The following is a 24,583-nucleotide window of genomic DNA, read 5'->3' on the forward strand; positions in this document are numbered from 1 at the left end:
ATAAATAAGCCTCCTCTTGTCATATATTTAATCAAGCCCTATTGTTTAAAAGTCTGTTCATATACAAATTTTTTTTTTGGATGGGGTTAAACTTGTTTATTAAACAAGCCTAAAATTAAGGCTCAATTTTGACTCATTTATAAACAAACAAATATAAACAAGTCTTTTATAAATCCAAGTTCGAGCTATTTATGAATGACTTGGTTCATTTATATCCATAATTTTAAACATATTTATATGAATGGAATGCTAGGGTTGGAACCCAAGAAAGTTGGCAAAATATAATGGGAATTTTGAGAAATTTGGAAAATAAGTCAGGGCAATCAATATGTTTTTCTTTTTTATGTAAAAATGCATATTATAAAAAAGACCATTAGTAAATAAATAGCAATAAATAAATTCAACATGGGAATACATTTCCTTTTTATATTCTTTATGCTTGCAAAATTTCTAAAAGATAAAAAATCAATAGCAATGTCATCAATCAAATGTTTAAATTTTAAGTTTTTGTAATCTAAAGTTATGGTGGTAAACAACAAAGGCTACGGCCAGTGGTGGCTCCAAGAATATTTTCTAAGGTGGTCATTAAAAAACTGAAATTATACAAAATTTAATAAAAAGAAAACTTCATATATCGACAAAAAAGCGCGTGCACGCACACACACAAATACATAAGTCTTACAATTTTCTTTACATATTTTCTTATTTTGAAGTCTTTTGCAAGTTACATCCTTTTCAAAATTTTAGTTAGATAAAAATTTTCTTAGGCTTTTTCTTTTTGTTTGTAAGGATCTAATATATTGTTAAGGGGACCAAAATTTAAGGACAAAGTTTGGCTAATTTAGTTGTAGGGCTATAGCTTTCACTAAATAAATTAATATAATTACATATTTTGAAAATCTAATCATTGAATTGTATATTCTTTATGTTCTTAAAACACATGTCAAATTCATGTTGTGGGAGGAAACTTAGTCTCGTCCCCAATCAGGTATGGTTCACTTTGGGCCATAGTGTGGCAGGAGGCAGCCCAGCCTGCAGTTGCTGAAAAGGCCCACCACATTAGCAAATGTGCTTTTGCCCGTTAATAGTGCCTTTTCAACTTGTTTTCGTATTTGGCTGAGAATTACTCATTTTAATTGGCATTATTACCACTAAGTTTCAAAAAATATGTGGTTTTCACGCATGCTTATTTCCTAAACAGCTCCATGCAATCCAAAATTGTTCTCTTTACTCATGAACTGTTCAGTTAGCAATTCCTCTTAAGTTTTTTCTGAGAGAATGGTTCAATATATACCAAGTTACAAACAACATATGGGCTCAGTGAGAGTGGAATTAATGGAGTTTAAAATCTTATAGTGCTTTAAGAAGAGTAGGATGACCAGCAATTGCGAGCATTGCATTGAAGCAAACAATTCCTAATATATGATCTAACTATCTAAGTACATCTATAAAATCTCATATGTTCTTTTTATTAGCAAAAATAAAATCATGTGAAACCTGGCAATCTGATGGGGGAATTTTTTTCTAACCCTGTTTCTGCCATTTTTTTTATATGAAAAATGAGTTGGGGGGAGTTTAAACGAAATATGGTCAAATCTGAAGGCGATTCAGTGTGAATAACAAGAAGGTGATTTGAACTTGAAGTGTAGGCTGGGTCCAAATCTGATTCAACCCTGCCCATTGCCTACTCTACTAAATTATTAATAATATGGATCTATATAATGCTTGTGCCAAAACTGATGCTTCTCTATTACGTTTGCAGAGCTCGAGTACAAAAAATTAAATAATAATTATGCATTTCAAAAAGCAAGACGATTTTTGTTTTTTAAAAAACAAAAAATTTCTAACACGTATGTCAAGTTAAATATCTATATTCTTTTTATTGATTTTTAAATATAAGAAAAAATATTGGTAATTTTTTTACTTGGGGTTTAATCTCCGCATGTACTAAAATCTAATTAGTGTTTTGGTCTAATGATAAAAAATTATCATCAAAAGTGGATGTCATATGTTGAAACTCTATTATTGGAGAAAGTCGGATAGAAGGTTTTTTTTTTTTTTTTTTTTTCAACTGAAGTTTGATAAAAGTTTTGGAAATGTATCAAATGTGAAATTTGTCCCTGCATTCCCATGATCATTTCAAAAAGGCGGGTGGCCAAAGACTTGATGCAACATTGTGAGGCACAAGTCTTCACAAGATTAAATTAATTACGCCGACATTTTTGAATCATAACGATTATCAAAAACTAGAATTGGCTTTAATCAATGTTGGGCTGACTAGGAAATCCTGATTTGTTGGCTTGCAATCGTGAATCATCACGAGTTCACAATTTTGGCTTAGAAAAAATGGCACCACACTCATGAATCAAGGACCGAAACTTAAGCATTGATTATTATTAAGAGATACTTGTGTAATTCTTTGGTTTTGTTTTGTTTTTATTAAGACAACCTTTTTTTTTTTTGAGGGTAGAGACAACTTAATATATACGATAATATTTGAATAATTCTTTGTTAATATTACATTATTTAATAAAATTTTATTGACAGAATTTTCTCGTTAATTCACCCTTGGATTAAATGCTCTTTATACTTGCAAACTAGCAACATTTTTAAAGATTTAGTTCATTTATAAAATGTTTAAGTTTCAAGTTTTTTATACCTTCAAATTATACACAGAAATGAGCTTATGGATTGGATAATACATAACATCTCATTAACAAGAAATTTGGATTGTGAAGAATACAAAAGCAAGTATTATGACAATGATCTAAGTTGAAGCAAACAATTCCTAATATATGATTTAGGTAAATATATATGACCTCCTATTCTCTTTCTATTAGCAAAAAATAAAATAATGTGAAACTTGGCAATCTGATGGGGAGTTGTCCGCAAATCATTGTAATGATCAATGGAAAATCTTCCAGATTGAATATTTATAAACATTATTTAAATAAGTCGTTGGTTGCGGATGCGTATTAGGTGGGTTTTTTTTTTTGGGAGATATTTTAGGTGGTTTAAAAATGTAGGCACATAAAATTAATTTTCTTGTTTGAATGAAAGCTTTAATTTTTAGAAGCAATCATAGACACACAAAATAAATACTTAGCTATTGGACCGATATTTTTCTTAGAAAAAAGAAGTTACTGAACTGATATTTTACTTAATTCATTTGGAATTTTCTAATACTTCATCCTCTCGTATAAATTGTGAATCTAATATAATGAACTTTAACTAAGGAAATTATTATGATATACTAGACTTATCATGCGCGCTTTACATATACAATAATGCCAAGAAACACAAACGAAAGAGGGGCCTAGGGAAGACTTAACTCAACATCGTGAGACATGAGTCTTTGCAATACAGTCATTTTTCTTTGCTAAAGTACTACACCGACATTTTTGAATCATAACGACCAAGACTATCTTCCTCTCAAGAACATGAGTATCAAAGACTAGAAATGGCTTGATTCAATGTCAGGCTGACTATGAAATCCTGATTGGTTTTGCTTGCAATCGTGAATCACAAGGACCGAAACTTAAGCATTGATTAAGTTACACTTGTGTATTCTCTCAACAACAACAACAACAACACCAACAACAAAAAGGATACACTTGCATAATACATATAGAAAAATGCTATATTCACAACATTTTCATAACAAATCTTAAGTATTAGGTTGTTATTGATTGTTATTGTTGAGGTAAAAAAGTAATTTCTATGTGTGTGTGTATATATATATTTATAAAAGATAAGATTTGAATAATTATTTTTTTTTCTTTTTTTGAGAAACAAATAACTCTTTGTTAATATTACATTATTTGATAAAATTTTATTAACTGCATTTCACCAATTCACCCTTGGATTAAATTCTCCCTATACTTTTCATACTTGCAAAATATCAAGATCTTCAAAGCTTAAGAATTAGCTCATTTATAAAATGTTTAAGTGTCAAATTTGTTATACTTTCAAATTATAAACAAAAATGAGCTTATGAATTGGATAATATATAGCATCTCATTAATAATAAATTTGGATTGTGAAGAATATAGAAAGCTAGTATTATGACCATGTGATGCATGGCTTAATTAAAAATTATGTTTTATAAAATTAAATTTATATAATGGTTACTTAATGTTTTATAAAAATTAAGGTCTTAAGTTATTAGGGAAAATTGATCATCATTGATGATTTAGATCATTGACAACGTTTTTCTTTTAAACAATTTAATGTTCTAATTGGGTTAGGTTTCAACTGGTCTAGTATTTTAGAGGCCGTGTTATAGATGACAAAGAGAAAATGCTAAAATTAAATGAACTAGTCCCTTTAACATAATTTTTTAATATAGTATACCGATCACAACCTTAACATAATTAGAGATCTAACTATGTACCAAAACAGTATCTTTCTGGGCTAGGCTTTGGGGTGTGCACAAAACCGAAAAACCGAAAAAACCAGCTAAAACTGACCAAACTGTGTCCAAAATTTTGGTTTGATTTTGGTGAGGTTTGGTTTTAGTTTTCATTTCATACAACCGAAAATTTCAGTTTCGATTTCGGTTCAAAAAATAAAAGTTTGAACCGAACCAAAATCGACCGATATGTATTAAATATTATTATGCACAAAATATTTTGAGAAGAAGGCCACACTTTTCAGTGGTAAGACATGCTTGTGACAACACTTGGCCCTGGTTCAAACCCTGATGATAATAAGATTTTAATTTTTTCTCTCCTTATAACACAAAACTACGTCGTTTTATACATTAACTGGAAGAAAAAAAAAAAGAAAAAAAAAGAAGAAAAAAAAAAAAAAAAAACCTACTCTCTTCACTTCTCATTTCAACCACCTCATTCTTCTCTGACTTCCATGGCCATGGCTCTCTCTTTTCTCTAACTATGGAGGCTCACGCACTAGCCTCCACAGTCCCTTTCACACACTAGCCTCCATAGTCGCTCTGAATCTTCCTTTTGTCCCCAACCTCCACACGCCGGCCTCCACATGCCATCCTCCCCATGACACGATCATCTTCCTTCTTTTCTCATGGTGTGATTGTTCTCTTTTCTTTCTCTGCCACTCTGCTTTGTTTAACAAGTCTCTCTCCCTTTGTTGCTCTATTGTGCTATTTTTTTTTTTAATTTTTTTTTATATGTGATTAAAGTTAGGGTTTTGAAAATCTCAATAACCCTCTCTTTGGAAAACCAAACACCAATCGAAACCAACTGAAACTGAAATACTACCGAAACTGATTGATTTCTAGCCATTTCGGTCGATTTCGGTTGAGAATTTCACTAATCGAAATATTTAGTTTTGGTTGGCCATACACATACAAAATCGGCCGAACTGAACTGAGCACACCCCTAGCTAAGCTATTGTTATAATAATAAAAGTTATGGAGAGTGATTGCCTATATAGCACACCAAATGTGCACAATCAGAGACCAAATCAAAAAAAATAATGTGCACAATCCTTTTCGTCGGAAATGGATCTTAAATTGGGCCCATGTTAACCATCCGCAATTATGGCAGTGGACTCTAAGCCTCTAGCCATAAAAAGAAATATTTAAACCAATTGAGATCAGGTTCTTTACAAATTATTCTCATTCAATTCAATCGGTTTTATTAAAAAAAAAAAAAATAGTTGATCACTTTTAAGATTAATTATTGTGAGAGAGTAGTGTAAAATTGATCTCACTTATTGAAACTTGAAAGTTGAAACACAAAGGTCACACTTTTTTTTTTTTTTTTTTTTGTTTTTTGTTTTTTTGGATAATCACAAAGGTGTGTCCATGGCCAAGACCAATGTCTAAGGTGATTTACCAGTCTAGGCCCTCACAATATATGTTATATTGGCACCACAGATTTCCTGGTTGTTAGATTTTATGAAAATATAGAGATAGATAGGGCTTTATAGTGGAATTAAATTTATAAGAAGTGAGCTTTATGGTGGAGATAAGACTAGGATTTATTTTATATTTATTAGGATTTTATAATTGATAAAAACTATTTTAAAATTGTTGGAAAAATACAAAAAAAGAAGATAAAAATGACATGGTTATTGAATTGGCTCAATGTGAGCATAACAACATTAAATTATATGTTTAAGTTTTTAGTAATATATAGATATAAATTACGAGCATTAGTATTGGACTAACTTTTTTTTATTTTTTATTTTGTTTTTAAGTATTGACTAGCTAACCAATTTTTTTTTAATTAAAAAAAAAAAGAAACCGAACTAGTCAAGTTAAAATATGCAACAAACTCAAAAAATTGACCCATACAGCACTTTATCTCTCTCTCTCTCTCTCTCTCTTGATGGATAGAGAAAATAAAGACCCATAAACTTGCTACAACTCAGCACAGCTAAGACCCACCAGATGGGCTATCTGGTCGGCGATGACATTAATTACCAAGTCTTTAGAACACCAGTCTTTGCCAGCTTCCAATACATCAGGGTGATTAAACTGTGTGGAATAACGAGACAGCCAATGGAGGTTTCATTTAAAAAAAAAAAAATTTAACAATGTGGTCTATTATTGGAGGTTGAGTTTTAATAAAGGCTTTAATAAAATTGCAAGGTGGATGGTTGATGAAGTACGTACACAATTAGACCTAGACTTATTGAAGGGGTCGAGATTGGAATTCTTGACAATGGGTCATTCTTTGGCCGCTATTATTGTATTTCCTCTAGAAGACGAATTAATTTAACCTATTAAATAGGTGAAATAGCTTGGAAGACTAAAACCTTAGCCTTCCCAATTAAAACCAATCATATGACTGCATATTTGTATTGACTGATAAACCACATGATTGAATTTAATTCTCAATATAATTATGAGAATAAAGCCACTTTTTTTTTGGATAAAAATAAATCCACTTATTTTGATTACAACCAAACTATATATTTTAGTAAAATTTTCACATCAAGAGACCTTTGACTCGTTATTATTCATTGACAATATTAAAATTCTGGGCATCAATGACATTACCAAGTCTTTATAACACTAGTCTTTGCCAATTTCCAGTACCAACATTTGAAAGTCCTGGAGTAAAAAGTCGATTTTGGATTTCGAAGCTCAAAATTGCAAAACTTGACCCAATGTTCTTGGTGGAAAATTAGAATGGGCAATGGAGATATGAGACTTTATGTACGTCACTCATTCGGAATTTTCTAATATTTCATCCCCTCAAATAAGTTGTGAATCTAATATATTGAACTTTAACTTAGGAAACCATTATTATGATTCACACAGGACTGACTTTGGTTTAGGCCATTTGGACAATTTCCTAAGGTCCTCAAGTGATGCAAAGGCCTATAATTGTTGGTTTTATAGTAGAAACTTTCAACCTATGGTGTTCGCTCATGATAATAGCTTTTTATTATCAGATCAAGATACCAATCGATTTTTGGTGTAACTGAGGATTAAATCTCAGATCTTTTATTCAAAATAATAGCATACAATACTTTTATAGCAATCAAAATTAAAATATACATAATACCCACTAATGTTTTATAGTTTGGGTAATTGGTTTTTGTCTAACTAATTATAAACTGTTTTTCTCTTTTACCCCAAAACGTAAACTCAAGATTCAAATTTAAACCAAACAAGTACATACAATTTTAAATTATATATTATACTTTATGCACAATTGTTGTGAACATTTGGGTTTATTTAGATATTTGGTACAGGATAACTGAACCTTGTGGATCAAATCAATATTACTGCCAACATGGTGGGTTTATTCTATTGGCACTTCTCACGCCATTTAAAATGGTAGTACGTACCTCTTATTCTCTTATTAACACTAAAATAGATTAGCATTGCCCATTCCGAAACGTTATCTAGTTTGATTTCAATGTACACCTTTGGTTGTCTTCTTCCCTATGGATTTTTCCTACAAATTACTGTTTACTGATTGAGTGAGTCTATATGGTAGCTGTAGGTGATAATATTTGTCCCTGCATTCCCATGAGTATTTCAAACTTGCCAGGAAACACACACGAAAGAGGGGGCTGGGCAAGACTTAACACAACAGCGTGAGGCACGGGTCTTCGTAGTCCAGTCATTTTTCTCTGCTAAAGTACTACACCGACATTTTTGAATCATAACGACCAAGACTATCTTCCTCTCAAGAAAATGACTATCAAAGACTAGAAATGGCTTGATTCAATGTCAGGCTGACTAGGAAATCCTGATTGGTTTTGCTTGCAATCGTGAATCACAAGGACCGAAACTTAAGCATTGATTAAGTTACACTTTGTGTATTCTCTCAACAAAAAAGGAAAAAGAATTTACACTTGTGTAGTCTCTCAATTTCATACTGCATATGTTAATAACACAACTTTTAAAAAAAGCTGAACCAAAATCATCGTGGAAGTATTACACAGACTACACACTACTCGTTCCATGTCATGCCCTCTAAAATGATAGTACCTCAACATTAACTTAGGTTCGCATTGCAATTTCCCAAAACGGTTCGAGGTATAGAATAAAGGCAGCTAAGGTTGTTATCCAGTTTAAATTCAATGTAACACCTTTGGTCATATTTTAAGGATTTTTCCTACTACTTTCTTTGCTACCGTTTATTACCTCACTTCTGTGGGTAAATTTATGCATCAAGCTACAAAAAGTTTAATCTACAATGAGTGTATATGCAGCGGGCAAAATTTGTCCCTGTATCACATTCCTATAATCAATTCAAACTTGGCAGGAAACCAAAACAAAAGGGGGACCCAAATGAACAATTTGCTTTTTAGTGAATCCACCATTTTCAAATGCACCGGGTCCAGCTTATTATTGTTGGAAGCTATTTCAAGTGAATCTATCAATTCAGAAACAGTTGTAAGTTGGACAATATGTACACCTTTGGTTGTCTTCTTCTCTAAGGATTTTTCCTACAAATTTCTGTGCTACTGTTTACTGATTCTCTTCTATCTATGATTGAGTCAATATGCTAGCTGTAGGTGAAATTTGTCCCTGCATGGCTGCATTCCCATGAGTATTTCAAAATTGCCAGGAAATACACACGAAAGACTAGGTGCAACATCGTGAGGCACAGGTCTTCGCAGTCCAGTCATTTTTCACTGCTAAAGTACTACACCGACATTTTTGAATCATAACGAGAACGACCAAGACTATCCTCCTCTCAAGAAAATGAGCATCAAAGACTAGAAATGGCTTGATTCAATGTCAGGCTGACTAGGAAATCCTCAAAGTTCAAGAATTAGCTCATTTATAAAATGTTAAGTGTCAAATTTTTTATACTTTCAAATTATAAACAAAAATGAGCTTATGAATTGGATAATATATAGCATCTCATTAACAATAAAATTTGATTGTGAAGAATATAGAAAACTAGTATCATGACCATGTGATGTATGGCTTAATTAAAAATTATGTTTTATCAAGTTAAATTTATATAATGGTTACTTAACCACACGTAGAATATTGTTTTACACAAATTAAGGTCTTAAGTCATCAGGTAAAATTAATCATCATTAATGATTTGGAGTGAGTTTGGTTCAGCTTTTTGTAAAAGTGCATAATGAAAAAGTGGAGTTTTCAAAAAGTGCATAATGAAAAAGTGCATTTTCAAAAAACAGAGTGTTTGATAAAAAATGTTAAAAAGTGCTTTTTGAAAAAGTTGAGTGTTTGGCTAGCACTTATAAAAGTGGCAGTTTGAGGGATAAATTACCAAAAATGACAATGTATATATAAGAGCATCTCCAACAAGTTAGACAAATTTTTGTAGTGTTTGGACAATCAACAGTGACATTTATCTTTTGCCTACCTACTTTTTAAATTTTTATTTTGTAATCGAATTTATTCTTTTTTAATATTTATTTATTCTTTTTCTATTCATTCTCAACAATTATATTTTTCAACAAAAAATGTTACATCCACAATATTTTTTGCAATACTTTCACAAGAATCATAACAAAATCTTATATGAAAAGTTGTTACTAATTCTAATTTGAACCCACAGCTGAAATTATATTTTTACTCACCAATATTAGCTAATTACTTAAAATTTATTGTGAAAATATTGTGAAAATATTGTGGTAATATTTTTAAATTGTAATTTCTAATTCTTTGCCTTTCTTTCATCCATACGTTTCCTCATAAAATCATGAGCCATAAAATCATGAGCCATGTATGAGGATACCCAACCCAAGGACCAGAGATCCTGAGAATTGGGTTTAATGGGAAAAACGAATCATACGATGGTCGTAAGAAATGCACTATTTATTTTTTTAATTATTTAATTTGTAAATAATTTTTTTAATTGTTCATCCCTATGATGTAAGTGCATTAATCCTGTAATGTGGAGAGGTTAAGTAAAAAACTCTTAATGAAATTTGTAACTCATATGAGTGGGGTGTCAAAATTACAGGAGCACCATTGACAAAATTTCACCTATGTGAGTGTGGGGGTGTGGCCACTCCCTATGAGATTTGAACTTAATCTTAAATACACTCATGAAACTGGGATTAGCACACGGCCGGAAAGTGCTAGCTATAAAAGCTCATGTCAACACTTGGGTTGTTATGTGTAAGCAGTGATGCTTAATTTCCCTAAAGCAGTCCTAGTTCAAGTTGGAGACCACTACGACTTTGGAGTTGAGATTGCTATTTTACTAAGTAAAGGTTCAATACAGAGCACACCTTCATGATGCATAGTGACCCATCTTTGCTTGGTAATCTCTCTTTAACTAAAAATTTTAATATTAAAATGAGTGGGGGATTGTTGGAGCATTTTAATATTAATTAATTAAAATGAATAAATATTACAACATAAATATAAAGATTTGGGAGTGAATATGGAAGATGAGGAGTTAGTGAAAATGTTTAATCCCACATTGAAAAGGAAAAAGACTATTTTGTTCTTTTTAATTATGGTGATTAATAGGCTAATATGAATTGAGTAAGATATTGGACTTGATACGTGCACAAGGGGGAGGTGAAGAGTGGCAGTGTCAAAAATGGAAATGAATCTGTCTCATGGATCCTCCTACTTGACAGCCAATTTAGAATAATTTCCATATCTGTTGGTGAGTAAATGGCCTGAATTAATACTCCATTTTTATTATGGAAAATGAAGAGCAACAATTAATTTTGTAACACCTACTACATCAGAATAATGGACCTAATTAATCAGATTAATTTGGGTAGTAATTTCATGAGACCCATTGAGCCTATAAATAGACTCATTCAGACCCAATCTAAGTTATTGCAAAAATACACTAAAAAAAATGGAGAGGTTCTTGGCAAGGAAGGGTGTTCTTTCCGGTGGAGCTTCGGGCTTAAACACTTTGTGCAGAGGTTGTTCTAGCCATACAACACTTGTTGGGCTGTTGTATCTTGGGGGAGACAAGTCAGAGAAGGTCTGCATCGGTTACAAAGTTTAGCCAACTAATGGCTTGAATCTCCTTAAAGAGAGCAAGTGCCGCGCCTCAATCCAAAAAGTGTTGTGTAATTTTCACTTTAAATTAATAATATTTAGAAGTATTATTCAGTTTCTCATTGTGTTATTTCCATAAATATTGTGTTTGCACCAACACCTAACAAGACACAAAATTTACCTGTGGCTTCAAGCCTTTGTCTGCAAAGATTACTTCCTAGAAATTTCTTTCAAATTGCGTGTAGCTCAATTATAACAATACCCATGTTCATCCTTTCACTTGGAAATTCAACTAAACAAGCTACTCCATTTCCAAGTATAAAAGTCAGGCATTCTTGAATTTTTGGACTTCCATTTTGGCTCTTATTGCGAGTTATGTCATTTACCCTTGTCTCCCCTTCTTCTCTATCACAAAGAAGGGGAGGATCTATAATGTCAGGAATTCGCTCCGACAAAGCTGCTTTAACAAAGTTATGAAGGTTTAAGCTATCTTGGAAAATGTTATCAATAGATCTTTTTCCTGTGAACATCTCTAACAATAATATACCGTAACTATAGACATCACCATAAGTTGAGACTTCATTCCCCACTCCATACTCTGCAATTACACATAACATATATGTGATGTGAACATTTGTTTTGTGTCAGATGGAGGAGAAGATACATAACCTATTGGTATTAAAGGAGAAATTTCAATGGCATTTAATAAGAAAAAGATTTAAGATAAATAGAAAATTAGTTATATAAAATTCGTTCTTCTGGCTACAGTACATCCATGTTAAAATTGTCCCTTTAAGGCTTTATAATATAATAGAATATTATGGGAAAAGGAAAACAATTAAATATAAGAAATGACAATGATATTTACCTGGAGGAGTATAACCAATTGTTCCTCTTATCCCGATGGAGCTTGATTGGTTATGAGAAGAATCTTGGATAGCACCAGAAAGAACTCTTGCTAGGCCAAAATCACCTACATGTCCAATCAATTCAGCATCAAGAAGAATATTACTAGGCTTGAGGTTGCAATGAACAATTGGAGTTTGGCAATGATGATGAAGATAATCCAATGCATTAGAAAGATCAATGGCAATATTCAATCTTTGAAAAAAATATTTTATGTTGAGTCTTGTTTTATTTTTCTTGAGGATCACATGAATTATGATATCTTTCTCTTGATTTAGAACATGCTTGACATTGCGGAGAAACTTGAATAGTATGTGTTGCATAAGTGCTAAGCTACTTCTGACTTTGTGTGAGTATGTACTAGTTTGTACATGTACTCATGGTTTAATTAAGAAATTGGTATTTCTTGTTTGTATACCCTCTATAGCTTAGTTTAGCCCTATCATGCATTGTTTTTGCATTTTATTCAATAAGCATAATGTGTGCCTTTTATTTTTGGTCAAAAAATATTTTTTGAAAATCCAAAAAGATTTTGTTTTTGTTTTGTATTACACATCATAAATGTTTAGTTGAGGTTGGCCTATGAAATTTGCACTTCATGACTATGTACCTTGTTTAGCTTGGATGAGCTTATTTTTATGCACTTCGCTAGTTTGTTCTATGTAGTGCTTATTTGTGTGAGTTGTTTATAGTTTTTAATCACATGCTCTTGATTTTGAGATCTCATTCTTTTGATTGTAAGGAATAAAAAATGCTAAGAGGGAGGCATAAATAACCATCCCACTACTATTTACTAGCCAATCATGAACATCTTAATGCATATCGTAAGATTTTGTGCTCCAAAAAGTGTAGCACATGCACAAAAAGAAAATAAGGTGTAGCCTTAAAATAAAAATAAAAAATAAAAAAGGCAAAGAAATAAAAAATGCAAGTACACTATAAGGCTAAAATAAAAAAATAAAAAAATTTACATGATTGCAAGTTTGTTTTCTAGGAGATGTGGGAGTTATATGATGTAACTCTTTAGATGATAGTCACTTTTAAACTTATGTGATGAATAATGTATAAATTGTTATTGATTACTCTCTACATATCATCTCACATGTATCTCATGCTATTACTAGTTGCACACACTTCACAAGTTATTCTTTGCTAAACTTAGTACATGAAATTGTGTGTGAATCTAGTTTGGCCATCCAAGATTATGTTTTCTATGGTGTTTGATGCAGAATATGTTTAAGGGTTGGCAAAAATTGTGTTTTTGATGATTAAAAACCTTGTTTTGAAGTTCTGGGTTGAAAACTCATGTTTTTGAAAAACATTTAAACTCATTCTTATACATTTCATTCATGAAATCCCTTGGTTTAAATAGTTTCTACATAATCTTTTGCAATTTTTCCAAAAATTTAGTTTTCCAGAATTTCAATTGATCGAGTGTGATTTTCGATCAATCAAAAATTTCCAGATTTTTCAAGTCTAGCTTCTACCTGACTCGATTGGTATTCGATTGATGCTTGATAGATCGAAATTGAAAAATTTTCAATTTTTAAGTTTTGGATTAAATTTTTTTTCATGCATCATTTATGTTTAGGATTCACATGCATTGCATTTTTTTTTTTTTTTTTTTGGTATCCATCTTGTAGTTTTGTAGCCATATCTCTCATTGTTTTCACACATAACGTGCATACACTTTGCAAAATTGGGTACTCAACTTGATTTAAAAATTAATTGATTAATTTTTGAGTTCGTACATTTTATTATATGCTATTTTTTATGTGTGAATTGAGGAAAATAGTTTTTTTGAAATATGATGGATAATAATTGTATAAATATTTTCTCTACTTGATTTGAGTTCAAAAGATCATCTGTTTATGGGTCACATAGTGTCAAACTTGCATATATTGAAAGAGAGATTATTTTTCTTCAAGTGAATCCTTAATTTTTTTAAAGTTAGGTTTGTGTGTTTTTACTTTTCCCCACCTCCTAAATTTTTCCCAAGACTGTTTTTCCTATTTTTATAGGGGGAGAAGCTTGTTTTAAACCTTGGTTTTTCATAGGGGGAGTTGTTGCTCTTCATAAGGGGAGTTGTCTTTATTTTCTATAGGGTTTAATTGTTATGTGTTCCCTTAATTCTCTATTTTCTCTTGACATTTGTTGCGTATGTTTTCTGTTTACTCTTTGTTTGAGTTGTCTTTGTCAATACGTGACAAAAAGGAGGAGAAATAGATGAAACTTGGGAATCCTGTTTGTTTTGTTTAGGGGGAGTTGAAATTGTTTTTGAAAGGGGGAGAAAATAAAATATTTTGATGTATCTAACTTATGGGGAGAGTTAGTTTGCATATTTGTTATTTGCTTTAATTTGATTATTTATTGTTTATATGTCTTTCTTTCTACACATGCAATGATGTGTTCTTTTGAGTGGTTTTAGGAAAGACAGGTACATTCTGATTAAGATCTTCTACCTCTTCCTGCAACTTCTAGGTTAGGGGTCTTAGATTGGGATTTGTGATGGTATTGGGCATTTTATTTTATTGAGTTGTTCTTATATTTGAGCATTTCATTTTGTATGTAAGTTTTGTCACAAATTGCCAAAGGGGGAGATTGTTAGATTCTAAAAGTTTAGAATAATTGGCAAATCATGAATACAAACTTATCTAGATATAGATCCTAGAGTGTATAAGTATTATTAGACAATTCTCAAGGTGATTCAAGTCAAGATTCAAGAACATGTAAGTTGCAGAAAAAAAGATTTCAGAATTTGCATGGTTCGATCGATCGAGAGACAGACTCGATTGATTAAGAGTCATATATGCAGAATTTTAATTAGGCCTAACAGTAGTTCAAGCCCAAAAAGGATTAGGGTTTCAGATCTACTTCTTCTAGTATATAAAGGAAACCCTAGGCACGTTTTTAATAAGACTTTTCAGAGAGAGAAGAGTGTGCCTTCTTTATATCTAGGGTTTTGTACCCAAAAAGCTCTCTCATATCTTTTACTGGTGTTATTCCTTGAAAAATCTCAAGATCCGATGTTGTAGAAGTTGCTGCCTTCTCTAGTCATCAAAGGTGCTGATGATCTAAACCTTCAAGGGTGGTCTTGGAGTCATAAATAGGAGAGTTTGTGTTGCAAAGGCCTAATAGAGAAGAAGTCCGTGGATTCGGAGCTTGCACGTGGTCGTGTCAGTAAGTTCTACATGTGGTAGCAATAGGATGTTAGTGGTCTAAGTTTTATTATATACTTCAATTCTCTATAGTTGATTTGCTTTTTACCTTGAGGATAGTTAGATTAAATCCTCCTCAGGTTTTTTACTGATTTGGTTTTCTTGGGTGATCATATCATTATGCTCTTTATTTTTCGCTGACTTTATTGTTTTAACCTAGATCTGAATAATAAATCTAAGTATTCACTTGGTTAAATAACTAGGTTAAACAATAATCTAGTTTACAGGGGTCTAAAAATGAACATTCTCAAGTAATGAGTATTTCTTGACCAATTTCAAATATAAAATAAGAAAGTAATTATTGCGAGATTAATAGCTTATAAGATATGAGTTTATTTTTCAAGACCATAAAAAATTCATTACCAAACCCATAAACAAGCCTACACTGGTCTTGTATTTTATCAAGCCCTATTGTTTAAAAGCCTGTTTATGTACACATTTTTTTTTTTTTGGGCTAGGGCAAAACTTGTTTATTAAACAAGCCTAAAATTAAGGCTCAAGTTTGACTCATTTATAAACAAACAAATATGACCGAGTTTTTTATAAATCCAAGTTTGAGCTATTAATGAACGGCTTGGTTCACTTACATCCATAATTTTAAACATATTTATATGAATGGAATGCTAGGATTTGGACCCAAGAAAGTTGGCAATATAATGGGAATTTCGAGAAATTTGGAAAATAAATTAGGGCAATCAGTAAGCTTTTCTTTTCTATGTAAAAATGCATATTATAAAAAAGACTATTAGTAGATATATAGTAATAAATAAATTCACCATTAGATTACATTACTTTCGTATATCTTCCATACATGCAAAATTTCTAAAAGATAAAAGATCAATAGCAATATCATCAATCAAATGTTTAAATTTCAAATTTTTGTAATCTAAAGTTATGGTGGTCAGCAGCAAAGGCTAAAGCCAATGGTGACTCTAGGAATATTTTCTAGGGTGGTCATTAAAATAGTGAAATTATACAAAATTTAATAAAGAAAACTTTATATATTGACCAAAAACACACACACACACACACACACAAATACATAAAGTCTTACAATTTTCTTTTACTAATTTTCTTATTTTGAAGTCTTTGCATAATAGTCTTGTTATCAATGTTGCAAGTTACATCATTTTCAAAATTTTAGTTAGATAAAAATTTTCTTGGGCTTTTCCTTTTAGTTTGTAAGGACCTAATATATTGTTAAGGGGACCAAAATTTAAGGACAAAGTTTGGCTACAAACTTAGTTGTAGGGCTACAATTCTCACTAACTAAATTAACATGATTACATAATTTGAAAATCTAATGCCAGTGCTTTCAATTGTTGGCCAATAAGTGTGACAATAGCCCCAGGTGAGCTACACCGACAATTTGAAAAAGACGGTATAGGTCCTTACGGTTTCGAGCAAGCTATCTTAGTGGTTTGAAAGTGCCACTATATGTTTTATTTTATTTTTTTTAAATATAGACCGCAACGGCAATTTGAATGCACCAATATAGCTCTTTTTTTTTTTTTTTTTTCTTTTTTTTGAATACATGCTTTAGTAGCTGTTTAAAAGTGCTGCAATTGATCATAATCCTAAAATATTTGTTAGAGAAGTCATTGACTTATTGGTTACTGGATGAGGGTATATCTTTTACCTTTAAAAAGTTCAGATCATATAGGGGAATACCATTATAGATAATATAGATTATTCCTCCAAAATATCAAAAAATTAAAACAAATAATAACTCTCTCATTCAATTAAATTTCAATATTTTTTGTGCTTTAAAATTACACAAAAAAATGAATTTATTTGATTGAGTGGTAAATAATCTGCATTTGCATAAAAAATTTAATATGCTTGTTCATAATAGAAGAAAGTTTGATGAATTTTGTTAAAACTCTTGTAGCTCAACTAACTGTTTTGTTTTTGCTGAAAAAGAAAACAAGACCATTTTCTTTAGTCTTCTACCTTCCTTCTTATCATGTGATAAAATGATTTGAAATGGTAATTTATCCCATTTGATAACCAAATTGAAAAAAAATATTTTTAATATGATTAATAACAGAATGAGAACATAATAAAAGTAATTTATATTTTCATATTTGGACCCAATTTATTCAATGAATAGGTATTATTATTAAATATCTCTCTTAAAATGGCTAAGCATTGAGTGCTTTTTTTTTTTTTTTTTTTTCATCCAACACACTCCCCACAATTTGAGTCTTCAACCACAGAGCTTGCATTTCGTTCAATCTTTGTCCACGTTGCTCATTTTTTGGTGTCCTGTACTTTCGGCTCAGGCATGTGGGGTTCACTGACCAAGTTGACTTCCATAGGTGCCGTGTGGGGTAATGATTCTCCTTCATTGATGTGCCCGTGCTTAATGGGATGAGATATTCCCATATTAGTTAGTGCTATTTTGCGGGACTTGAATTCCCCACAATTGGTGGGAGTTGCAGCTTCAGAGCCAACACTAAGTGCTACTTTGCAAAATAATGACCACTTTTATCAATTCATTATATTTTTATTAAAAGATAGAATAATGCAGTAAAGAGATGTAATTCGAAAGATTCAAAATTTTACAGAACATGAACATCTCAATAGTACTAGATTTTATTTTGAAGTTAAATTTTATTTTCTAAATCTAACAAAACTAAGAGTTTCATATCATTTAAAAATAGAAAGAAAAAGGACCTAGATGAGCAATTTGCTTTTTAATGAATCCCCCATTTTCAAATGCACTGGGTCTAACTTATTATTGTTGGAAGCTGTTAATCGCAAGTGAAGTCTATTGAATCAAATAAGTTGAAGTTTCTGTAGATAAAGACTCGGGGCGACATCGAGATGGACAGGTCTTTGGGTGGAGGATTCCAAAATAGACTTTGGGTTGCTTTACTGAAAGCAGGCGGGTGGAAGTGATACATGAATTAAGGGTAACGAGGAGTCGAGGACTGGTCTTTTGGGATTGAGATGATGCAATTGTTCTCAATGGTTGAGATTGAGAGTTGAAAGCTGTTGCAACTAGCAAAAAAATTGCAACTTGAAGTGAAGCCAAGAGAGATAGGTCTTCTTGGTCTCGTCATTCTTCTTTGCTTAGCCATCGTAAGTTAAAAGTTACAACAACTTAGACTTGGAATGGGCCAAATGGCTAAGAAGTCATTGCTTAGCTTGCTTCCACTAGTGATCAATCAAACATGACTTGGAATTTCGGTATAGAAAACATAGTACCATTAATAACAAGGACTAAAACACGAGGATGGATTAAGTTCCACTAAACTCTTTGTTTGTTGTGAGTTCAAGTTAGCTTAATTGCTAAAAATTCTTATAATCGAATAAAAAAATCTAGGGTTCGAATCTCCGTCAATACCAAAAATTAATGGGTGTTTTAGCTTGCTGATAAGAGTAATTTTCAAGAAGTGGTTATAGGTTGAAATCCCCTGTTTATCAAAACCAAAAAAAATTGTTTGTTTGTTTTCTTTTTAAAAATATTTCAATGAGAGGGAGGGTTAAACCCTAGCTAGACACATCAAGAGACACAGCATAAACTCTTAATTAGTTAAGACTTAATATTACATAATTTTATAATTTTTTTTATTGAATGCTTTTTTTTTAGATGCTTTTTTTCTTTCTTATAATATTATGCTTATATCTTTTACCTTTAAAAGTTCAGATCAAATAGGGGAATACCATTATAGATAATATAGATTATTCCTCCAAAATATTAGAATATTAAAACAAATAACAACTCACTCATTCATTTAAATTTCAATATTTTTTGTGCTTTAAAATTACACACAAAAAAATGAATTTATTTGATTGAGTGGTAAATAATTTGCATACGCATAAAAAATTTAATATGCTTGTTCATAATAGAAGAAAGTTTGATGAATTTTGTCAAAAGTTCTGTAGCTCAACTAACTGTTTTGTTTTTGCTGAAAAAGAAAACAAGACCATTTTCTTTAGTCTTCTATCTTCTTTCTTATCATGTGATAAAATGATTTGAAATGGTAATTTATCTCGTTTGATAACCAAATTGAAAAAAATATTTTTAATATGATTAATAACAGAATGAGAACATAATAAAAGTAATTTATATTTTCATATTTGGACCCAATTTATTCAATGAATAGGTATTATTATTATTATTATTATTATTGAATATCTCTCTTAAATGGCTAAGCATTGAGTGGCTTTTTTTTTTTTTTTTTTTTTCATCCAACACCCTCCCCACAATTTGAGTCTTCAACCACAGAGCTTGTATTTCGTTCAATCTTTTTCCACGTTGCTCATTTTTTGGTGTCCTGTACTTTTGGCTTAGGCATGTGGGGTTAACTGACCAAGTTGACTTCCATAGGTGCCATGTGGGGTAATGATTCTCTATCATTGATGTGCCCATGCTTAATGGGATGAGATATTCCCATATCAGTTAGTGCTATTTTGCAGGACTTGAATTCCCCACAATTGGTGGGAGTTGCGGTTTCAAAGCCAACATTGAGTGCTATTTTGCAAAATAATGACCACTTTTATCAATTCATTATATTTTTATTAAAAGACAGAATAATGCAGTAAAGAGATGCAATTCTAAAGATTCAAAATTTTACAGAACATGAACATCTCAATAGTACTAGATTTTGTTTTGAAGTTAAATTTTATTTTCTAAATCTAACAAAACTAAGAGTTTCATATCATTTAAAAACAGAAAGAAAAGGGACCCAGATGAGCAATTTGCTTTTTAGTGAATCCCCCATTTTCAAATGCATTGGGTGTAACTTATTATTGTTGGAAGCTGTTAATCGCAAGTGAAGTCTATTGAATCTGGTAAGTTGAAGTTTCTGTAGATAAAGACTCGGGGCGACATTGAGATGGATAGGTCTTTGGGTGGAGGATTCCAAAATAGACTTTGGGTTGCTTTACTGAAAGCAAGCAGGTGGAAGTGATACGTGAATTAAGGATAATGAGGAGTCGAGGACTGGTCTTCTGGGATTGAGATGATGCAATTGTTCTCAATGGTTGAGATTGAGAGTTGAAAGCTATTGCAACTTGGAAAAAAATTGCAACTTGCAAGTGAAGTCAAGATAGACAGGTCTTCTTGGTCTCGTCATTCTTCTTTGCCTAGCCATCATAAGTTACAAGTTACAGCAACTTAGACTTGGAATGGGCCAAATGGCTAAGAAGTCATTGCTTAGCTTTCTTCCACTAGTGATCAATCAAACATGACTATGGAATTTCGATATAGAAAACATAGCACTATTAATAACAAGGACTAAAACACGAGGATGGATTAAGTTCCACTAAACTCTTTGTTTGTTGTGAGTTCAAGTTAGCTTAATTGCTAAAAATTCTTATAATTGAATAAAAAAAATCTAGGGTTCGAATCTCCGTCAATACCAAAAATTAATGCTTGTTTTAGCTTGCTGATAAGAGTAATTTTCAAGAAGTGGTTATAGGTTGAAATCTCCTATTCAAAAACAAAAACAAAAAAAAAAAAAAAAAAAAAAATTGTTTGTTTGTTTTCTTTTTAAAAATACTTCAATGAGAGGGAGGGTTAAACCCTAGCTAGACACATCAAGAGACATAGCATAAACTCTGAATTAGTTAATACTTAATATTACATAATTTTATAATTTTTTTTATTAAATGCTTTTTTTTAAGATTCTTTTTTCTTTTTTATAATATTGTGGTTATATCTTTTACCTTTAAAAAGTTCAGAGCAAATAGGGGAATACCGTTATAGATAATATAGATTATTCCTCCAAAATATCAAAATATAAAACAAATAACAACTCTCTCATTCATTTAAATTTCAATATTTTTTGTGCTTTAAAATTACACACAAAAAAATGAATTTATTTGATTGAGTGGTAAATAATCTGCATACACATAAAAAATTTAATATGCTTGTTCATAATAGAAGAAAGTTTAATGAATTTTGTCAAAAGTCCTGTAGCTCAACTAATTGGTTTGTTTTTGCTGAAAAAGAAAACAAGACCATTTTCTTTAGTCTTCTATCTTCCTTCTTATCATGTGATAAAATGATTTGAAACGGTAATTTATCTCGTTTAATAACCAAATTGAAAAAAAATATTTTTAATATGATTAATAACAGAATGAGAACATAATAAAAGTAATTTATATTTTCATATTTGGACCCAATTTATTCAATGAATAGGTATTATTATTATTATTATTATTATTACTTGAATAAATTGGCAACTCCCACCAATATTAGACAGAATAAATTGTGGGGAATTCAAGTAATACTATTATTTGTGGTTCAAGTAATACTATTAAATTCAAGTAATACTATTATTTCAAGTAATACTATTATTTGCAAATATTATTACTTGAATTCCCCACAATTGGTGGGAGTTGCGGTTTCAAAGCCAACATTGAGTGCTATTTTGCAAAATAATGACCACTTTTATCAATTCATTATATTTTTATTAAAAGACAGAATAATGCAGTAAAGAGATGTAATTCTAAAGATTCAAAATTTTACAGAACATGAACATCTCAATAGTACTAGATTTTGTTTTGAAGTTAAATTTTATTTTCTAAATCTAACAAAACTAAGAGTTTCATATCATTTAAAAACAGAAAGAAAAGGGACCTAGATGAGCAATTTGCTTTTTAGTGAATTAGCTAAGTCGGAGTTTCTGTAGATAAAGACTCGGGGCAACGTCAAGATGGACAGGTCTTTGGGTGGAAGATTCCAAAATAGACTTTGGGTTGCTTTACTTAAAGCAAGCGGTTGGAAGTGATACTTGAATTAAGGGTAACAAAGAGTCAAGGACTGGTCTTCTGGGATTGAGATGATGCAATTGTTCTCAATGGTTGAGATTGAGAGTTGAAATCTATTGCGACTTGCAAGTGAAGTCAAGATTGACAGGTCTTCCTGGTCTCGTTATTCTTCTTTGCTTAGCTATCGTAAGTTACAAGTTACAACGACTTAGACTTGGAATGGGCCAAATGGCTAAGAAGTCATTGCTTAGCTTGCTTCCACTAGTGATCAATCAAAAATCAAAAATCAATTGGTGTGTCTTAATCTAATGATAAAGAGTTATTATCAGAAACAGATAATATAAGTTGAAACTTTATATAAAGGAAAAAAAAAAGTTATATATTTTATCCATTGTTGGAAGACATTATACACATACACATGTTAACATACATCACCCTTGTAAAACATTATAAAAAAACAAAAAAACAAAAAGGTAGGCCTAATATGTATAGTGCGAGAGTCTTTTTTATTTTATTTTAGAATAAATGCTAGTATCTTTTCTATTTAGTTATAGTATTTGTTTGGTGAGTTTTGAAAAAAAAAAAAATGGAATTATGTGCATGGTGCCAAAATAGATGATCGTACCATCATTTTTCATGAATCTAACGCATGGCATGGCTTTGCAATTAGCAATGAATCAAATGTGTTATATTTTGCACTCCAAATTTTCAGTTGTTATATCTATTTGAATGAAATCTTTTTTAAGTTAGGTCTTACACATCGTGCATGCATTATGTGGCATATATGCTATAATTTTGTCAAGTGATTATATTAAAAATTACTAAGATAATTTACTTTAAGTGAACCAAAGTTTTACATAAAATAAAATGGATAAAGTTTACCTACAAAATTGGTTGTAGCCTAAGGTTACAAACTTATTCAAGATCTTTTTATTGAAGGTGAATTTTAAGAATTTCACCATTAGATTACATTTTTTTCTTATATCCTCTATACTTGCAAAATTTCAAAAAAATTAAAGATCAATAACTATGCCATCAATAAATTGTTTTAATTATTAATTTTTTAATTTAAGATTATGCATAAAATATAAGCTTATAGATCATATAATAATATTTGATTGAAACAAAGTTTAACATGTGTATTAAAAGTGTAAAGAACATATAATTCAATGGTTAGATTTTCAAAATATGTAATAATGTTTATTTTATTGAGAGGTTGTAGCCTTAGGCTATAACCAATTTTGTAGTTAAACTTTGTTCAAATAAAATCATTACATTGATTAAAATTTAATTATCAAAACTTTCAAGAAATTCAAAGGCAAATTTTTTTATTGTTTTAAATTATTTTATAATCTATTAGAAACTTTAGTTTTTTTTTTTTAATTTTTTTTTAATTTTTTTTTACATATATAAAAACTGAGTCCCAATCGATGTATATTCTTCATGTAACTTAAACTTTGTTCCACTGAAAAAAATAACTTTTTTTTTGTTTTATTTTTATCATCTATTTTATTATTCAAATGTAATTATATATGTGTATGTGTTTCTAATGAAAAGCATAACAAAATATAAAAGACATTATTTAATTTCATATAACCTCTTATAGTTTTTTTTTTTTTCCTTTCTTACTGCTTGTTCACTCAGAAAACAAATGTATTTTAACAATATAGTATCCATTGATATAAGTAGAAGACTAATAATTTAGCAAGTAAAACAGAAACAAATTAATTTATATTTATTTCTTAAACAAAACTATTCTATAATGAACAATATCCTGCAAATTCTAAGTACCAATAATTCAAGTGAAAAAAGAAAAGTTAATAGACAATCCGCATGCTTATAAATAAGCATCTATAACAACGATCCTTGTAAGCAGATAAGGGAAAATGGCCAACATGAATACCACCTTTGTACTTCTTCTTAATCTTCTTTACCTTCTTTTGATAACCGAATCTATTTCACTGGAAGCTGTACCATCCAATTCTATTGCTGTAAATGCCAACGTGCGTTGCATTGAGATAGAGAGAGTAGCCCTTCAAAAATTCAGAAAAGGTCTTAAGGATCCATTCAATAGGCTTTCTTCTTGGGTGGGTCAAGATTGTTGCAATTGGAAAGGCATAGGTTGTAGCAATCAAACGAGCAACGTAGTAAAGCTTGATCTTGGAAGCTCAAATCTATGTGGTTCTGAAGGAGGAAGCCAATATACTCCTGATCAGCCTAATTGTTTGAGTGGTAAGTTAGATCCTTCTTTACAAAATCTGAAATATTTGAGTTACTTAAACCTAAGCAACATCAATTTCCAAGGATTATCATTCCCATATTTCCTTGGCTCTCT

General features: G+C 30.8%; 1 protein-coding gene across 3 annotated transcripts in view; it reads right to left on the minus strand.

Annotated features, from left to right (window-relative positions):
- The window catches only part of LOC126723581 (probable LRR receptor-like serine/threonine-protein kinase At3g47570), an 82,533-nt gene that overhangs the window by 16,797 nt on the left and 41,153 nt on the right, over nt 1–24,583 (minus strand). The window lies entirely within an intron of this gene.

Source organism: Quercus robur, chromosome 4 (assembly GCF_932294415.1).
Source record: "Quercus robur chromosome 4, dhQueRobu3.1, whole genome shotgun sequence".
NCBI lineage: Eukaryota > Viridiplantae > Streptophyta > Magnoliopsida > Fagales > Fagaceae > Quercus > Quercus robur.